The 18,426-nt window shown below is 35.4% G+C and overlaps 1 protein-coding gene across 1 annotated transcript in view; it reads left to right on the top strand.

The window, feature by feature from the left end:
* Positions 1-18,426, top strand: part of Ranbp16 (Ran-binding protein 16) — a 1,020,902-nt gene that overhangs the window by 393,183 nt on the left and 609,293 nt on the right. The window lies entirely within an intron of this gene.

Genomic DNA, 18,426 nt, shown 5'->3' on the forward strand with positions numbered 1-18,426 from the left:
ATCTCTATATACAAGTAACCCAGTTATGAAGATACTTCACACACAACTATTGTTTGCTTACACTTGGATAAAGGATTAAACCAAGAATGTAATTTCTTGGTTTAATTTATAAAGTAAAACACCAGCAAGAAGGGTAATTAGTATAGTAAGGAAGGCTAAATCAGATTTTGAGAGAAAATTAACTAAGCAGACCAAAGTATTCCTTATAGACTTTTTTTGCAATGTAGCAAATAAGAGAAAGAATGAATATAGAAGTATAACTTTACTCAGTCCTGATGGTATGAAAGTGACAGAAGTAGAAGAAATAGTTCGGTTACTAAGATACCCCTTTGCAAGGGTATATCATCCAATGGTGATTTTGCAGTTTACTGATATGAGAATTGAAGTAGATGAACTAGATGTGCTCAGTATATTGAAAAATACCAATGTAAATACAGCAGTGGGCTTGGATGGTATCTTAACTTGTGTGCTTCGAGAACGTTCAAGTGAACTGGCAGTGCCTTGGACGAAATTGTTTAATCCAAGTCTCGCCTCTGGCAAGGTTCCAATTTAGTGGAAAAGGGGTAAGATAGTTCTATTATCTAAAGTTTGTTCTAAGACAGATGTAGCCAATTAGAGACCAGTTTGAATCTCTGGTAAATATGGGTCCAGGGAACCTAAAGGTTAGTAAGTGGAACAATGACCACATGATGTAAAATGTACTGCCCCAGTTTAACTTTAGTGAGTTAAGTAATACAAGGTGCAGCATAGGTTGTGAGATAGCCAGCAAAGGTAGGTCGATTGGTAAAGCCTTAGCTACTAATGGCTCACGCAAAAAGTTAAGCAAGGTTGAGCGTGGTTAGTAGTTGGAAGTGGATCAATCATTCGATGCTGGTGGCACACTCTCCCTCAACGAGTCTTTGGACTCTCTGGAGATTTCTCATAATAATAATAAAGGGAATATTGCAGTTTTTGTATACTAATGCCAAAAGTATTTGAAATTAGTAGTTTTTGGTAATGGTTATCACAACTTAGCCGAAAGTTATAGGCATTAGTAAGATGTGATTGACTGTGAATGATATTGAATTTGATTTTGAATTAATATTGAAAGAAATTGCATGGCAACATGCTTGTCTTAAAGGAAGTATGCCGACCAATGTGGAATACTAAGGTACTGATATGAAGTCAATAGTCTATATATATGAATAACCCAGTCACAAAGATACTTCATGCACAGCTTGTTTGCTTAAACTTGTATAAAGGTAATTGTTGGAAGTTTGTCCACTTGGTTATATTTTCTGGGTAGTGACGCTTCTCATAATGCATAGCATTATACATGTCTGCAAGGATATGTGCTTTGCATTATGGGACACTAAGGTAAGTGATGTGAAGTCATCAGCTTCAATATATGAGTTGCCCCAGTCCTGAAAATACTTCAGGCACAAACTTTGTTTGCTTACACTTGGATAAAGCATTAAACCAAGTATATAATTTCTTGATATATTTAATTTATAGTATAACCAAGTGGAAAAACTTCCAACAACTACCTTTACCTTAATCATTGTACAAATGATGCTTCCTAGTATATACAAAGTGGCATGTTCTCATAACTTGCCTTACTATGGATAAGCAGGAAGTTCTGTAAATAAACATATCTCTGAACATCAAGACCACATCCGTTTTATCAAACTACACAAATCTGGCCTCGCATAACATGGAGTTGAAAACACTAACCAAAGGATCCGGTGGCAAAACGAGCTCTTAACTCCATATATAAACATGAGTGTTTGTATAAAGAGTGTTGAAGCCTTACATCATAGACCCAATCTTACTCATGACTTATTTTTAAAGGTGAGTTAGCCAGTCTCATATGGAGATAGAGGGTTTTTTCACCTGGAAACTCTAGTGTTTCATCTCTCAGAACAGGCAAAGTGGCTCGTGAACACACACGAATTTGCAGTGATAAAATACATTTTATGACTGCATAAAATACAGTATTAACACCACCAAGCAATTTTATCAAAAGAGGTTAAATAAGACACAGGTAACCATCAACACTTAAGCTTATCTGTTAGACCCAATCTTAACCAGAATGACTGTCTCACTATTCCAAGTCTGGGAAATTGTTATCCTCAATTGTATAAAATAAATTTATCAGTTATATTTTAATTTAATTTATGTACAGCCCAATAGTTTTTAATTCTTAAACACGCTATTCTATACATGGAGGGATTCCAATGCAACCATGCACACTAATGTTTTTTTTAATGTAATTCCTATTGTTGTTTAATAACTGTACTGATGATGTCTTATGATACTTAAGATGAAATATTTACATATTAAAAAGTTAATTACTGTGGGCATACATGTGAATTTTTAGTTATGAATACTCCACAGGTTTCACGATATAAGAAAGCAATTATATTTACTTTCTTTGGGCACAGAGGAGGTGAGGGAGTGGGATGTGCTATTTTGTGTATATGATTCAACATTTATTTTTTATTGTGACATTCTTCTATTATGTATAAAGTACAACTAACTAAAGATTGTAATGTACTGGAGAAATTTTGCCATTCTTTAGGGTATGAAAGATATTTCAGCCAATTTTTATTTCAATGGTTACAGTTATATATTTCTGTTTTTATGTTGTATCTAAGCACTTGTTTTATGAAATATATAGAGGCATGGTAACAAATTTTATTATTAGCAGGAATGGATTTATTTCCTTACACTGTTGCAAAATTTGGTATGACATGATGGAAAAGGTATTTCTTTAAAACTCATATATGTTGTTTCTGCTTGTAATATGTTAAATTATTGTAGTATAGTGCTTTTTGCATTTGTTTATACAACTGACAGGGCAAACTCATAGTAAAGAGTTTTTTGTGTTAGAAATATGTATAGTTTTTATAAAACTATACATATTTTAGAAGTGATCTCAGAATTGAGATCAACCTCCCCCACTTGTGTAATGGGGGGTGATCCTCAGTGAGCGCATGTGACATGAAGTTTCCAATGTCACACTTTTTGCAACCAAGGTCAACTGAATACTGAACAACCTATTTTTTAATTAGGTTGTTCAGTTATTCAGTTGACCTCGGTTGCAAAATATGAGAGTCATAGAAAGACAGATGGAGTAAGCCATTGTCCATCTCTCAGAATGGATGATTGCAAATGGTTTTAGATTTTCACAGCAGAAAACAGTTTGTGTGCATTTTTGCTGTAAATATGTTCTTCATCCTGACCTAGAACTCTGAGTAGGGCAAACATTAATTCTAGTTGTACCTGTTTCTTTGGACTTTTATTTGATAGCAAACTCAGTTTTCTCCCTCACATACATCACTTACAAGATAAATGCTGCAACGAACATCCTCTGCACTCTGTCTTCCACCTCTTTGGGTTTGGACAGATGTTCTCTGCTCCATCTATATTATGTCTTTATGAACCTTAATCATTGGTCCTAAATTTATGTCTGCAACGATGGCTAGACTCTGCTCACCATTAAGCAATAAGAATTGCAAGTGGGGCATTTCGAAATTCACCTACTCCTAATTTGTACATTGAGTTAAAATAAACAAATTTGTTGCTTCAATATCAGTAATAGTCTCTGTTATAGGAAATGAAAATAAAATCCCTGCAATACCTTTCCACATGGCAAGCCATTTTTTGTTCACAACATGAGAACCTGTATGATACTCGACACTGCCATAGAATGTTTTGGTTTGTGAATAATAACTCTCTTACAAGCTCTAGATATTGTGGTAGACCCGGATGCCACTAAACACGCTACCACTACTACATTCTTATATATATATATATATATATATATATATATATATATACACACACATATATATATATACACACACACACACCATGCCATGCAGCTTATCTTTCTGCAGGCTACCAAAATTTTGCATCCATCCTACTGTCTGTGAGAAATGCTTTCATACATGCTGAAGAAAATACTTTGATTTTGTACCTGTCTACACAGGTGGCTCTAAATACAGGACCTAGTGGGATATTCTGCTGTCTTTCCTGACAGCATTATATCTTCACAAATCCTACTGGAGTGTAACAATTTTACAGCTGAGCTGTTAGCCATGAGCTTGCATTAAAATACATCAGACTGAATCACTATCCAAGCTGCATAATATATTCAGACTCCCTCTTCTCTTCAAGCAATAAAAAGTCTAGCACTACAGAAATATCTAGATCTCTCTCAAATCCAGCACCTCTCTTAGTTATGGAAGCTACAATTAGATGCATACTCCTGTTAGATTCCAAGCCATATTGGGTTCAAGTGAGGCGAGGCTGCAGATACTGCAGCCAGGTTCATTTTCTTTTTCATACGTCCGCGATCTGTTTATACTCTACTCTACACCAGTTGCAGGCAGATCATCAAGAATGATCATGGAATAGAGAGAGATCAATAATTAGCTTTGTCGAACCTGATATTTAGTTGTGCAGAGATCTTAAAGAGGGAGTTGTTTTTACTAGGCTCCATCTTGGCATAGTCATCTTACACACATCCTTCCTTTTCGGGGCAGTGACATGCCTATGTATAAGTTGTCGATGCCATACTATCCATCATTCATATTTTAATTGACTGCCCTCGTTTTGCCAATGAGCACAGTTTCGTGACTCTTGTAATCTGTCTGAGTCCTGTACACTCAGGCCAGTTTTATCAACTCATCTTGGTTTATAAATTTTTGCAGAGCATTAACATTTACCACTTCATATTAATTATATACATTTTATGCTTTTAAGAACTTATTATTATTATTTTTTTTTTTATGAATATTGTACATGTTTTAATACTTATGCTTCTCTTTATATCTGTTTCATACATGGTTTACATATCTGAAAATAAACCCCAACTGAACATCATCAGAGTTAAAGATCGGTACTATCAACGTAAGAAGCCTGAATGGCAAAGAAATGGAGCTAGCTGAGGAATTAGATAAGTACCAGATCGACATAATAGGGGTGACTGAAACAAAAAAGACCAAAACTGGTGAGATCTTTCTGAGCAATAAATACAAAATGTTATATTCAGGCAATGACAATCAAGGAAAAGGAGTAGCAGCCATAGTATTCAACACAAAATACGAGGCTAATCTTCTTGAATGGCAGTCAGTCTCAAGTAGAGTAATGTGGGCTAATATGAGAATGGGGAACTGGACAATGAGACTTATTTGTGCCTATGGTCCCACAGAAGGTTCTACTAAGGTAGAAGAGGAATTTTTTGAGGCTTTAGAAAAAGCAACTGACACAATGAAAAATGAAAAGTTGGTCCTTGTTGGGGATCTAAATAGCAGATTAGGAAATGATTGTGAGACATACAAAAATATTTTGGGAAAATTTGGAGAAAAGAGCAAAGCTAATAATAATGGCAAATATCTGTTGGATTTCTGCTCAGGACATGGATTGGTTATTACTAACACATTTTCCAACATAAAAATGTGCACAAATTCACATGGAGAGAAGAGGCTAGGAATAGGAAAAGTCTCATTAACTATGTTATTGTTGATAGTGATGTTTTCTCCCTGGTGCTGGACACCAGAGTGTACAGAGGATTTGAAATTGGAAGTGATCACTATTTAGTCTTGAGCAAGATAAAATTGAATTTCATATTGAAAAGAATAACATGTAAGAAAGTTTTAAAGCGAATAAAAGTTGAGCAGCTCTCAGATGTGAGGTGTAGACTAAAATACACAAAGATTATTGAAGAAAAAATGAAAGAGTTTGAGAACAGGAATCAAACCTTGGAGATTCAGTGGCAAACTCTGAAGAAAACATTGATTGATTCTGCCAGAGAGGCATGTGGTGAGGTTGACTGTAAGGATAAAAAAATCAGAACTCACTGGTGGACACAGGAAGTTAAAGAGGCAGTGAAGGAAAAGAAGAAAGCATACCAAAAGTTCTTGTCAAATAAGTCAGCTTGTGCTCTTAGAGAATATAGAGACAAATGCAAGAATGCTAAACACTGTGTAAAACTAGCTAAACAAAAGTCATAGGAGGGCTTTGGCAAGAATATAGAAAATAAATATCAAGAAGGTGGCAAAATATTCTGGAGGTTGTTGAAGAAGCTTAAGAATGGAGGAAAGAGTGCTGTAAAAGGAATTAGAGATGATAAAGGTGACGTGAAAATGGGAGAAAAAGATATCCTTGAAGTATCGAGTAATTACTTTGAAAAACCGCTAAATGAAACAAGCAGTGATGACAGCACAGTAGTAAAAAACACTGACCAGGCATGCAGTCAGGAATACATATCCACACTTGAATTAGAAAAAGCCATCAAATGCTTGAAATGTGGAAAGGCAGCAGGAGTAGATGATATTCGACCAGAAATGCTGAAGTATGGTGGTATAAAAGTCTTACAGTGGCTGCACTGCATAGTTCAGAAAGCCTGGACAGAGGGACGAATTCCCGATGGTTGGAGAAGATCTCTCATAGTACCCATATATAAAAAGGGAAATAAAACTGAATGTGAGAATTACAGAGGTATTTCCCTACTGAGTGTTCCTGGCAAGATCTACGCAAGTATACTTGAGAAACGGTTGAGAAGAATTGTGGAGGAAAAGCTTGCTGAAGAACAAGCTGGATTCAGGCCAAATAGAGGCTTTCAGGATCAGATCTTCACTTTACGACAAATAGTCGAGAAAGCATGGGAATATAACAAACATCTGTATTTAAGTTTTGTAGATCTGGAAAAGGCATATGACAAGGTGCCAAGAGAGAAGCTATTCAATACGCTGCAGTTATATAGTGTCAATGGGGCATTATATCAAGCAATACTTAGTCTTTACTTGAGTTGTAAGTCAGCAGTTAGAATTGAAGGAAGTACAGGAAGATGGTTTAATTTTAAATCTGGTGTGAGACAAGGATGTACATCATCCCCTCTGTTATTCATTATCTATATGGATCACATTATGAAGGAAAGTGGTATTAAACATGATATCAAAATTGGAGATGTTAATGTCAGCTCTTTGCTTTATGCGGAAGATGTTATACTTCTAAATAAATCCGCTACAAGTCTGCAAGATTCTCTGACTAAATTGAATAGCTGTTGTAATAGATAATGTATGAAGGTCAGCAATAAAAAGAGAAAAACATTGAAAATAGGCAGAATCATTGAAAATGTCAACTGTGTTGTGAATGGAGAACCTGTGGAACAAGTAAAACATTTCAGCTATATAGGCACGAATTTTACTGAAGATGGTAAATTAAATATAGAAATAGACAACAGAATCAGCAAATCTGGTAAGGTGGGAAGTCAATTGAATAAATTCATATGGAATAAGAGAGAAATTAGTTGGAACACTAAATTATCTGTATACAAGACAGTGTTCAAACCAGTTTTAACTTATGGATCTGAGAGCTTGGTCAGAAGTAAAACACTTGACTAAAGACTTGAGACCAGAGATATGAGAGTCCTGAGAAAGATTATAGGTGTGAACAGATGGCATCAATGGCAGTATCATATTAAAAATGAGGATATTAGGAAAGAACTTGACATTGTCTGCATCCAGGAATGCCTTAGCAGAGCTAATCTCAGGTGGTATGGTCGCTTAAACAGAATGGGCGAGGAAAGATTAGCAAAACAAGTGTTCTTCCAGGTTGGCAGGAAAACGACCCAGAGGAAGACCAAGATATAGGTGGATTGATACGGTACAAAGTGCTTTAGATGATAGAAATATAAGATCTGAAAATGTTGGAGTCTTGACAAGTAACAGACTGATTTGGAGGAAAATTGTAGATAGGAAATTAATAATGATGTAATTTTTTTCATGTATTACTATCATATCCTGTACACCCATTGAGGGTACATGGCAGGAATTTGATGATGATGATGATGATATTGCCTTGTGTTCTTCTAAGAAATATTTCATTTATTTTATGTACAGATTTTAGACCTATATATTCTCAGTGGCGTATTTAGGTATTGGCCCAGGCCTAGAGCAGCAAATTTTGAAGGGCGGCAGAAATTTCCAAGTCTCATTTTATTAGTCTGCATTATTCACAAGTAGAGAAATATTTTTCTTTTTCTCATTGTAAGTTTAATCTGCAAGCATATTGGCATGTAACAAGATTCTGCATAACTATACAGACCAAGACACGTGCACGGAAAGTTACTGTATTGTTGTCGGTAACTTGACACAAAGGCAATAGGGATTAGTGAATTCGATCCCTTTCTTGCTGAGCACATTGCCAAAAGCGTGAAAAAAGGTTTCGTTTCCTATCTTTCCTTTGCCATGTATGAGGAATTTATTAAAATAATGGGTGAGAAAGTAATCAAATTGATTGTGGAAGAACTTATAATAGCTAAGTTCTATTCCATAAGTGTTGACTCAACACCAGACCTCTTTCATGTTGATCATCTGTCCTTCATTGTATGATATGTGAAAGAACATGGAACTCCTGTGGAGCGTTTTTTGCATTTCATTCCTAACGTAAATCACAAATCTGAAGAGTTAACAAGAGGCAGTTTTGAATTCACTAAACAAGCTTGGAATTGATGTAGCAAATTGCAGAGGGCAGGCATATGATAATGCTAGTAACATGTCAGGCAAGTACATAGGACTGCAAGCAAGAATTCTTGAAATAAATCCATCGTCAGAATTCACACCGTGCACCTGACATTCTCTGTCTCTAATTGGTACTTGCACTGCCGAATACTGTGTATACTCTTCCCCATTTTTTGATGTCTTTCAGAAACTACGTATTTTTCTCATCTTCAACACATCGGTGGAGTGTTCTAAGGAAGCACCTGGAAGCTTCTGCAAAAGTAATCAAACGTCCTTCGCCTACTCATTAGTCATTTTTGTTGAAAGTTTATTTTTCACTTGGTTAGAGTATAATAAATTTATTTTAATCCTTTATCCATTGAAGAGACCTCAATAAAGGTCGAAACTAGTCTGGGTTGTGGCCCTTCCCTTAATGCATAACATTAGACATATCCGCAAGGAGATGTTTTGCATTATGGGAGATACTGAAATAGGAGTGTTGGTAGCTTGCTCCACCTTTGCATGGAGTGATCTGGTGTTGCACTACCTTATCCCAGTCCTGAAGATACTTTCATGTGTAAACTTTGTTTGCTCACACTTGGATAAAGGATTAAACTAAATTTATTATACTCGTTAGTCAGCTCTGACTAACATGATGATGCCTGTCGGAGTCTTCGTGAGGGATGGAAGGAAATAATTTCCACTTTGTTAGAAATTGAAAAGAAAGTTACACGACGTGAAGCAAGCGGGATTCTATGGCAACTTTAGTCACTGGAGGTTGGGATCATGACCCGCCTATGGGCAGGTCATGAGGGGCGGCACTTTCTGCAGGCCTAGGGGCGGGAAATACCTAAATACACCACTGTATATGCTGCTTATTTGTTGCATGTGTCGCAGCATGACCATAGATGTCCTTGCCCCATTAAACCAAGAACAATGTAATAGTGTCACATGTATGATTCATAATTGTCATTTCATTGATATCTGAGCAGCTAACAGTATTTCTTTAGAAGATTAATGGATCATACAACTTGCAGAATTGTATGTCACAATCTCATTATCCTGCAAAGAGACTAAAAGCAAGCCCGTATTACTCAAAAATTTCATAAGTTAAACCGTATAATCCAGAAGTGACAAATTTAATACATCTTCACATCCATACCCCCATTGACCAGGAATTCATTGTATATTGTTTCAGTACCTTGCCTCATAATTAGCAGAATCAATCTGCCTCCCCTAACATATTAAAGAAATAATAATAAATTAGATGTAATTAGCTTTGGTTGTATACATCTCTATTAGGTAACGGACAACAAGATCCTCTTGATGTTATTAACTACCACTTTTAAACTGACATTTTTAATTTATTCAAATTCCCTGTGCATTATGGGAATTATACATGTGCAAGACAAAACACTCCTATACATAAGGTTTATTCTTGTAAATTTTGTTGACATTAGAAACTTTTGTGTTTCATTCAGCTTGCCTTAAAAAGATAATGGATATTTAATAACCTCTCTCTCTCTCCGCACACACAATATTACTATCCTGCCAAATTGAAGTCTTCTAGGTGCTATATTTTTGTAGTAAAGTCAATTTTTATTCCACTTCTACAGTAAATTCTATTGTAGAGTTTAGGTGATTAAGTTCATTAGTAAGATATCTGAAGAAGAATATCTGTGTAGCCAAATGACTAACATGTTATGCTTGTTGGACTGTAGAGAATGTTCTAGTTGGAGTGGTGCTTAGGTCATTTTCTTCAGATATCTACATGAAAAACAGAAAATTCAAACTGCCTAAAATCCTAGAATACAGTTTACCGAAATTGAAAACAATGATGGCAACTGATTTTAGGTAAGTTAATTAGCAAACTTCCAAATGCATAATGTAAGGAACAGACTAAGATTACCAATTTCCATAACAAGCCTAATGCCAATTTTCTTTATAATCTGATTCATATAGATGAAGAATAACAGTTGGAGATAGTTGCATCCTTGCGTTTCACCTGAATTTACATGAAGCCATCTTCCGGTACCTCCCACAAGTTCAGATCTTGCTGGCTTACAACTCAAATATAGACTATATATAAAAGCTTTGTACAAGATGGGTGCCATGCTTGCTCACAGCAGATCAAAAATGCACTCGCATGAAATCTGAGCAGTGCTTGGAGTGTTTTAACAAGACTAAAACTGATTTTGTGCATCAATTTATTACTATGGATGAGAGTTGGATTCGGCATTACACACCAGAATCCAAACAGCAGTCAAAACAGTGGACAGAAGCCAGTTGTTCATTGCCAAAGAAGACAAAGTCATTTCCGTCAGCAGGAAAGGTCATGGCATCAGTGTTTTGGGATGCTAAAGGCATTTGGTTTATTAATTATCTTGAAAAGGGTAAAACAATAACCGGGGAATATTATTCCGATCTTTTAACCAGATAGACAAAAAAATTCGTGAGAAAAGACCCGGTTTGCAGAAGAAAAAAAATCATCTTTCATCAGGACAATCTGCACTATGAATTGTTGGAACATCCACCTTGTTCCCCAGATTTGACTCTTCTGACTGCCATCTCTTCCCAAAACTAAAACTCTTCCTCACTGGTGTCAGCATTTTTCTTCGAATCAAGAGGTGATTGCAGCTGTAGAGGGGTATTTTGCAGATCTTACTGAGAACCACTACAGGGATGGGATAATGGTGCTGGAGCATCGCTGAATAAATGTATGTTGTCTTATGTTGAACAATAAAAATAATTTTGATAACATCAATTTGTTTTTTCATTGTTAGGCTGAAATGGTGCCTATTCGGCCAAATCCCCGAGTTCTGGGCTGGTGAGCTGGTAAGACAAAAAACATGACATAAAAACGTTTCAAATTTCAGCTTATCTTTTTATATATGCAGAGTGTGTGTGTGTGTATATATATATATACTAGGGGCCATTACCCCCTGTCACCTATGACGCCCAACCTTCCCATGTTCCTGACTGGTAGGCTGGTTCTCCTTGAATTCTAATGACTCGAATTTTGAAGATTTGGGCTGGCGCCTCCCCCCCCCCCCTCCACCCTGAGTTTTGAAGACTCGACACTCATGGTAGCCCCTGAGGGTTGAGTCTTCGAAAGTTACCCCATGCGCATAGAGCATTCCCCCCCCCCCCCCCCTCCCTGAGTTCCGGAGTGGTAGGTCCGTTCTCCTTCAATTTGAATTCTGATGGCTCGAATTTTGAAGACTCGAAAGGGGGTTTGCCACCCAATCTCCTGAGTTCCGGACTGGTAGGCTGGTTCTCCTTGAATTCTGATGACTTGAATTTTGAAGACTCGACACTCACGGTAGCCCCTGAGTTTCAAAATGTTTCAAATAACTTGACAAAAAATGTGACACAAAACGTTTCATAAAAAGGCTTATCATTTTATATCTATAGGGTATATATATATATTGTTAATCTTTCCTGTCTTATTCTGTTTCATTATTCATGCCATCTGAGATTAGCTTTACTAATACCTAATACTCTTCTTTATAACACGTTCATTCATGTCAGGAAGTGTTTTGCATGTTTATCGTACCCACAGTACTTCTGATTACCATTTGTATGCTGCTTCTGCATTGGGCAGGCTCATTGACACAAAGTTTATACAGCATGTTAGTCACAACTCTTCCAGTAGAATTTTATTTGAAGTTAGCATTTATGATCCTGTCTTAATGACATCGAAAATTGTAAATTTGGACAAATGTTAGGACAATTGATTTTGGAAATTTGTATAATCATTTTATTTGTATTTATAAATAAAATTTTAGACATTTCAGAAATCTGCAAAAATTAATGAAAATAGAGAAATAACCACAATCATCACCAAACTGAGGATGGAATGTTTTAAAGGTATAAAAATTCAGCTGGACGGTACTAGAAGCTCTGAAATATGCAAGAACTATCCAGCAGTTGAACTAACACTTGCCCATATCTATTCTTGTTCAGCAATTGCCGCTGCTCTACCAAAGTTCAACAGATTACCAAAGCAGTTCTACTACAGGCCCATGGTCATATATAGAAACTCTTGAATGGATTCAACAACAACTGTGTTTGGCATACAAGAAACCGTTTTTCTGAGTCGATATAGCATGGTTTCTGTGGGAGGGATGCGTTTCATTAGGTAGTGCTATTTTTATCCTAGTTGTCTCTAATTGCACTATTTGTTGACAGATACACAGACTACAAATGTCTCTGTCTTATTTAGTGATAGAATAAAACTACTTGTTTTTCTTGCATCTACAGTACAGTGGCTGCTGGGGAGGGCATGATGTTCACTTATATAGGAGAGCTGTTTTCAGTCTTTGGACAGTATACACATACAAAGCCAAAATTATCAATTCCTAAGTGAAAATGAATCTTTCTCTATTCTATAAGAATGCATCTGATGATAGACTACAAACTGGAAACATATGTGGGTATTCACATGTTCCAGTGATGAGTTTCCTGATCTGCTGTCAAAAAAAAAACAAAACAAAAAAAAAAACAGTATCTGATGTAATTTGAATTTTTAATGATATAGTGACTAATTCAGATGACGATTTTAATCATGTATTGTATTTACAGAGAGAATGGTGTGTGGTGGAAAAGATATCACTAAGAACTATACATATTATTTAATCAGCCAGACATTATTACATAAAAATAAATTATTACGTTGCATGGACATATTTTATGCATGGATTATAATAGGATAAGAAGATGTTTAATGCTAAGCCAGAAGGAAAAAGAAAATTGGAAGACGTATATTAAGATGGGAAAATGGAGTGATACAAGATATTAAGGTTTTAGCAGTCAAAAATTGGAGGAGTTTGGCATTGAATAAGGAAGGCTGGCAGAAGTTTCTGAAGTAGGCCAGGGCCCACACAGGGCTGCCGAGCTAATGATGATCGATAATGATTGTATTTACAGAGCAGTTCCTTGTTGGACGAAGATATTTCACAAAGTAAGGTTTCTGAATTTTCTCTTTCTAACAAATGGAACCCAGTAAGTAATGTGGCAGTACCAGTTCAGGGAATGCATTAGAGAAGATGAGCTACTTTTGCCACTTGATGCAGAAAACCCATCTGCAGTGTACTCTGCATTTCTAACTGATGACCTAATGGAATTTATTGTAAGAAAAAATAACAGATATGCAAGGCAGTGCTTATCTACAACTCTGGATTGTGAAACTCTAATCAGAGAAGTGAATTCCAAGAATTAAACTTGCTAATAACAAAATTATTTACATCTATATTACACTATTATGTAAAAAAACGAATCATTTGTAAATAAAAGAATTATAAGAAAATAAAGTGAAATAAAAAAAAAAGAAATACACATAACAAGTACAATAAATTGTACAAGATGATTTGCTACTCCTCCATCAACCCACATCTATTCCTGCCACACCCACACAAATCACCTGATCACCAAATCACCTGATCACATTATCTTATGATCTAATGTGAAAATCACATTAGATCATAAGATAAGACCCTGCCTTTAGTTATTTACTGAGCTAGCAATGTATACAGCCACAGTTTCTTATTGGTTAGTGATTTATGTTTTGCAAACAAATCCCTTTCCATCTAATAAGTGTTTTTTTTTTTTTTGCCAATCATAAATGCAAATATGAACGTCTAGAGTTTATAGGATCACATATTCCATCCCCAGATACTTAGAACACAAGCAAATGTGTCACAGATGTAAATTATTCATAATTTATTTTACAGTACTGAAAGTATTTTCATTCACACCTGTTCTTTCTCTTCCTTATATTTGCTATTCTTTACATGTTTTAGTAAATCGAGTATAGTAACTAATAATCAAACATATCATTCTATTTAATTATTGTTTTTTAATATATTCCAAAAAAAATATTCCTTTTCACTTACCTCTTGCTATGCAGGATTAGTTACAGTCTCAGAAATTGTCAAGTAAAGTGGTGTATCCGACAACACACAGGAATGAAATTGCCAGTGATTCTGCTCACTTTGCTGGATTGTTAGGTTTGTGGCAAGAGAGCTATGATCACCCAGATGTGAATGTGTTAATAAGATGCTGCCATTAATGCCATTTTGCTCCCCTAATCTTTCTCAGAACATATCTATGGTCTTCTGTCTTTGATCAATTGTTTTATTTTATTTCTCTATTTGATCATTTTTTTTATCAATTTGTGTACACAAAATTGATTAGAAAGGTACTTGTTTTTTACATCAAACAAAAACATAGTATAGATGCAAATTTAAGGAAGCCTGTGAAATTTTTATCAACCATTCAATCTAAACAATAACGGAGGCATGAAACTTCAAAGAATTTGGATGGCATATGTTGGCATAAGTTCTTTGTAGTTCTTCAGGAAACTGTTACTAAATTTAGGACTCCAGGCAATAATTTTGGTCCTTATTGACTACCATTCTATACTGTTCTAGTTTATCTGTGAGCAGTTATGTGAGAGCATGTTGCTCTCTAACTAAATATATATTTTAATGATATTTTAACCAAACAGATAACAGGACTCTAGCTTTGATTGTAGTAAGTTTTTTTTTTTTTTTTAACCAGAGGTCAGGCTAGCAGTATTAGCCATTGATCAAATTAGGGTAGGGTGACAATATACTATTTAGATTATAATATAGCTTGCTTTTTTGTATATATATATGTGTGTGTGTGCTCCAGATGATGATCTTGAGATGAAGGTTGAAACATTGGGCGATTGTTTTGGTTTATATTAAGATGAAGTTTTACTATAACATGGTATTTGTTTCCATAATTTTTAAAAATGAATGGTGATCACTGAGTAACCATAAAAGAAAGGATTTTTGTTGTCATTGTGCCAGCTGCCTTCTCTGATGTCTGCAAAAATTTCCTTGGCTTATTTCTTAGTAGAACCTTGTGTCGGACCATAGGCAGAAATAAGTCTCATTGACTAGTTCCCCATTTTTATATTTACCCACATCACTCTACTTGATATTGCCTACCATCCAAGATTTATTGTTAAAGACAATGTCTACTCCCTCTTTTCCCTTATTGCTATTGCCTGAATATAACATCTTGTGTTTGTTATTCAGAAAAATCTAATCTGTTTTGGTCTTTGTTTGTTTTGGTAATGCCTATCCTCTCAATATGGTACTTATCCAGTTGTTCTAGCTCAGTTTATTTTTCATTGGTACTTTGCATGTTGGTGGTACCAATCATGAACTCTGATGTTGAGATTGGATTTGTTTCAGTAACTAACATGTTGCTGTTCATCCTACTTCCTTCATAAACTCCCTTTACATCTCTAATTTCCAGCTCATCCTCATTCATTCAGTATCCAGGTCACTTCAGAAGCCCTAGTTGTTTCTTCACACTTCTTAAAAGATTATATGGAGGTATATAATTACCTCTTCACTTTTTGCATGTTGAATTCAGTTAGTTAGTCTAAAGTGTGAAGTTGCTATTCCTTCTGTATTTTCCTCCCATTTATATCACAGAACTTTGAACACATTTAGTAGCAGTCATGTATACATTCTCTAAGGTGTGAATATGAAGTTTAGTGATTAATGAATTCATGTGGTTGTGACCCTAGGCAGACTCAGATTTCTTGGTTGAGGGGCCACTAATAATAATAGTACTTGCTAGCATATCATTGTTTATTTCAATGGGATGTTCTAAGTAGTTAACAGCATCCATGGCATATTTGAAATAAGAGTTTGCAATTGGATAAAAGAAGGGATATTGTTACTTTTCTAAATGATTGGCCCTCAGTAACAGACTTAGTTAGTTTAACAGTGTCATTTGTTGGAATGACCTGGGTTCAAATCCTATCTCAGACATAAACAACCTGTATATGGGCTTTTTCACTGAAGGTGAGATAGCCAATCTAAACTAGAGATGGCAAGCTTTTTGAAAACTCAGGGTTTTCATCTACAAAAGCACTCAGTTAGCAGGCATAATATACCTGTCCCATAGCCTTTATGGATTTGGCCATAATTGTGAATAACAAGAACAACAACAAAATGGAAACTAAAGTGTTCAATTATAGGCCAGTCTGTATCTGGAGTTGAGTTGTAGATGATATGATAGTTGTCAGTGAGAACTAGGATCTAGAATTGGGTCATTAACAGTGGGATTCTCTGCAAGGGTCAGCATGGGTTGCATAAAGGGAGATCATGTTTTAGCACTTCACTTATTGTTACAAATTGGTGGTGAATGTTTGATCAAGTTTTTTTAATCACCTCCACATAAGAGGGAGGCTGCAAGACACATAGCAAATAAATGCTGTGGAACTTGCAGATCACTTCTTGGGGCCCATGTAGTTGATTTAGAAGCTTGAATTATTTGAACAGTCCAACAATTGTTACATAAGCAGAATGAGTGGAGAATGCCATCACCAGCAAAAGCGTTTACAGGTCAGTGTGAAGTATCTTGAGATTCTTCAGTGGTATCATGAATTTATGTATAGGATGGCAGGGTTGAACAAGAGGATAATCAAAAAACAGCTGTAGGGATCTCTTATATATAGAGAGAACATTACTGTTTAAATTATGTTAATCATATTGGATGAAGATATAAATATGGATATACAATTGTTTGATTAGGTTGCAAACTTCAGAAAACAAGAAGAGAATATGATGTTATGATTCTGTAGAAAAATTTGTTTTTGCACAGTCAGATAAAATGGGCTGAGAAACTGATATGAAGTTCAGGAATTTTTAAAATTTTGAAGAAGCATGAAATACTGCAAATTTAGTGATTATGCATTGAAAGAAGTGAAATAAGAAATTAAGAGAATTTTGAGTATAACATGATTATCAGTGTTATTGCGGCAGATTATAACAGTTATGAGGTGGGCAGTGACATTGAGAATTAAAGGTGTTATAGTTCTGATAAAGAAGGCCTTGATGATATCACATTTGGAGTACAGAATTGGTTATCATATGTTCAAAGAATGCATAGGCGTATACATTTCAATGAAAATCACTGAAACTATGTTAGCTCTTTCACATGTTAGTGTGAGGACAGAATGGAATGTCACCTGCAGAGACTATTTATAGCAGTAGATGGGACATTATATCTGATTAATGAAGAGTAGATTTTATATATGTATAGAGAGATTGTAGAAGAAGAGATCCCCTCTGTAGAAGTTTTAGAAAGGTCCATGTGCTAGGGATCAGAAAGAGATTTTTTGTTATAGGTTAATATGTTTCAAGAATGTATTGCTTGAGATCTGACTTTAAATGACAGAGGTTTTTGGTTATTGGTTGATATTCTTCAGGAATGTATTTCCTGAGATATGATTTTAAATCTTTAACAGTTTGGTGTTTGTGATGGATAATGAGGCAGTCTATCTTTTAATATTATAATAAAAAGGTCTGGGGATAATAGTAATGAACTGGGAAACTGCCTTACAGTGTCTTGCTGGCAGTGATGAAAGGGATTTCTCAGTGCTGCAGCAAATGCTTCAGTCTTGCACTTTATGGTCAGTATGATGATGATTCAAATTCTTCTTGCCTGCCTTCATAACATTAGTAAATATACAGAAATGTTTGATTAGGTTTGAAACTGTGGAGAGCTACTTGAACAGAATTCGATGTTTTAGCCCTCTAGGAGATTTTATTTCTGCACTGTCTGATCATATGTGCTGACAGTGCAGATTGTTGTGAACTAATGTTGTGAAGTTCAGGGATTTTTAAAATTTTGAGATAGGATGGCAGTGCAAAATAGATTAAAGGGGCCATCTAAAAAATTGTCCTGTCAAATAAACTCAACTTAAAAATATGTTTTATTGAACTACGGTGGAAAGAAACTAGCATAAAACAACTTTGCCATTTCTACAATGAATGATACAGTCCCCCCCCCCCCAAGCTTTTATAATTTTATATATGAATTTTAAGATTCCTTGGTTGTTATTTCTCCTATAATCTATCCATCTTCATTGCTTTTTCATTTTCCTAGT

This window comes from Typopeltis vanoorti, chromosome 5, assembly GCF_054136105.1.
Source record: "Typopeltis vanoorti isolate ZY-2024b chromosome 5, IOZ_Tvanoo_1.0, whole genome shotgun sequence".
NCBI classification, from domain to species: Eukaryota; Metazoa; Arthropoda; class Arachnida; order Uropygi; family Thelyphonidae; genus Typopeltis; species Typopeltis vanoorti.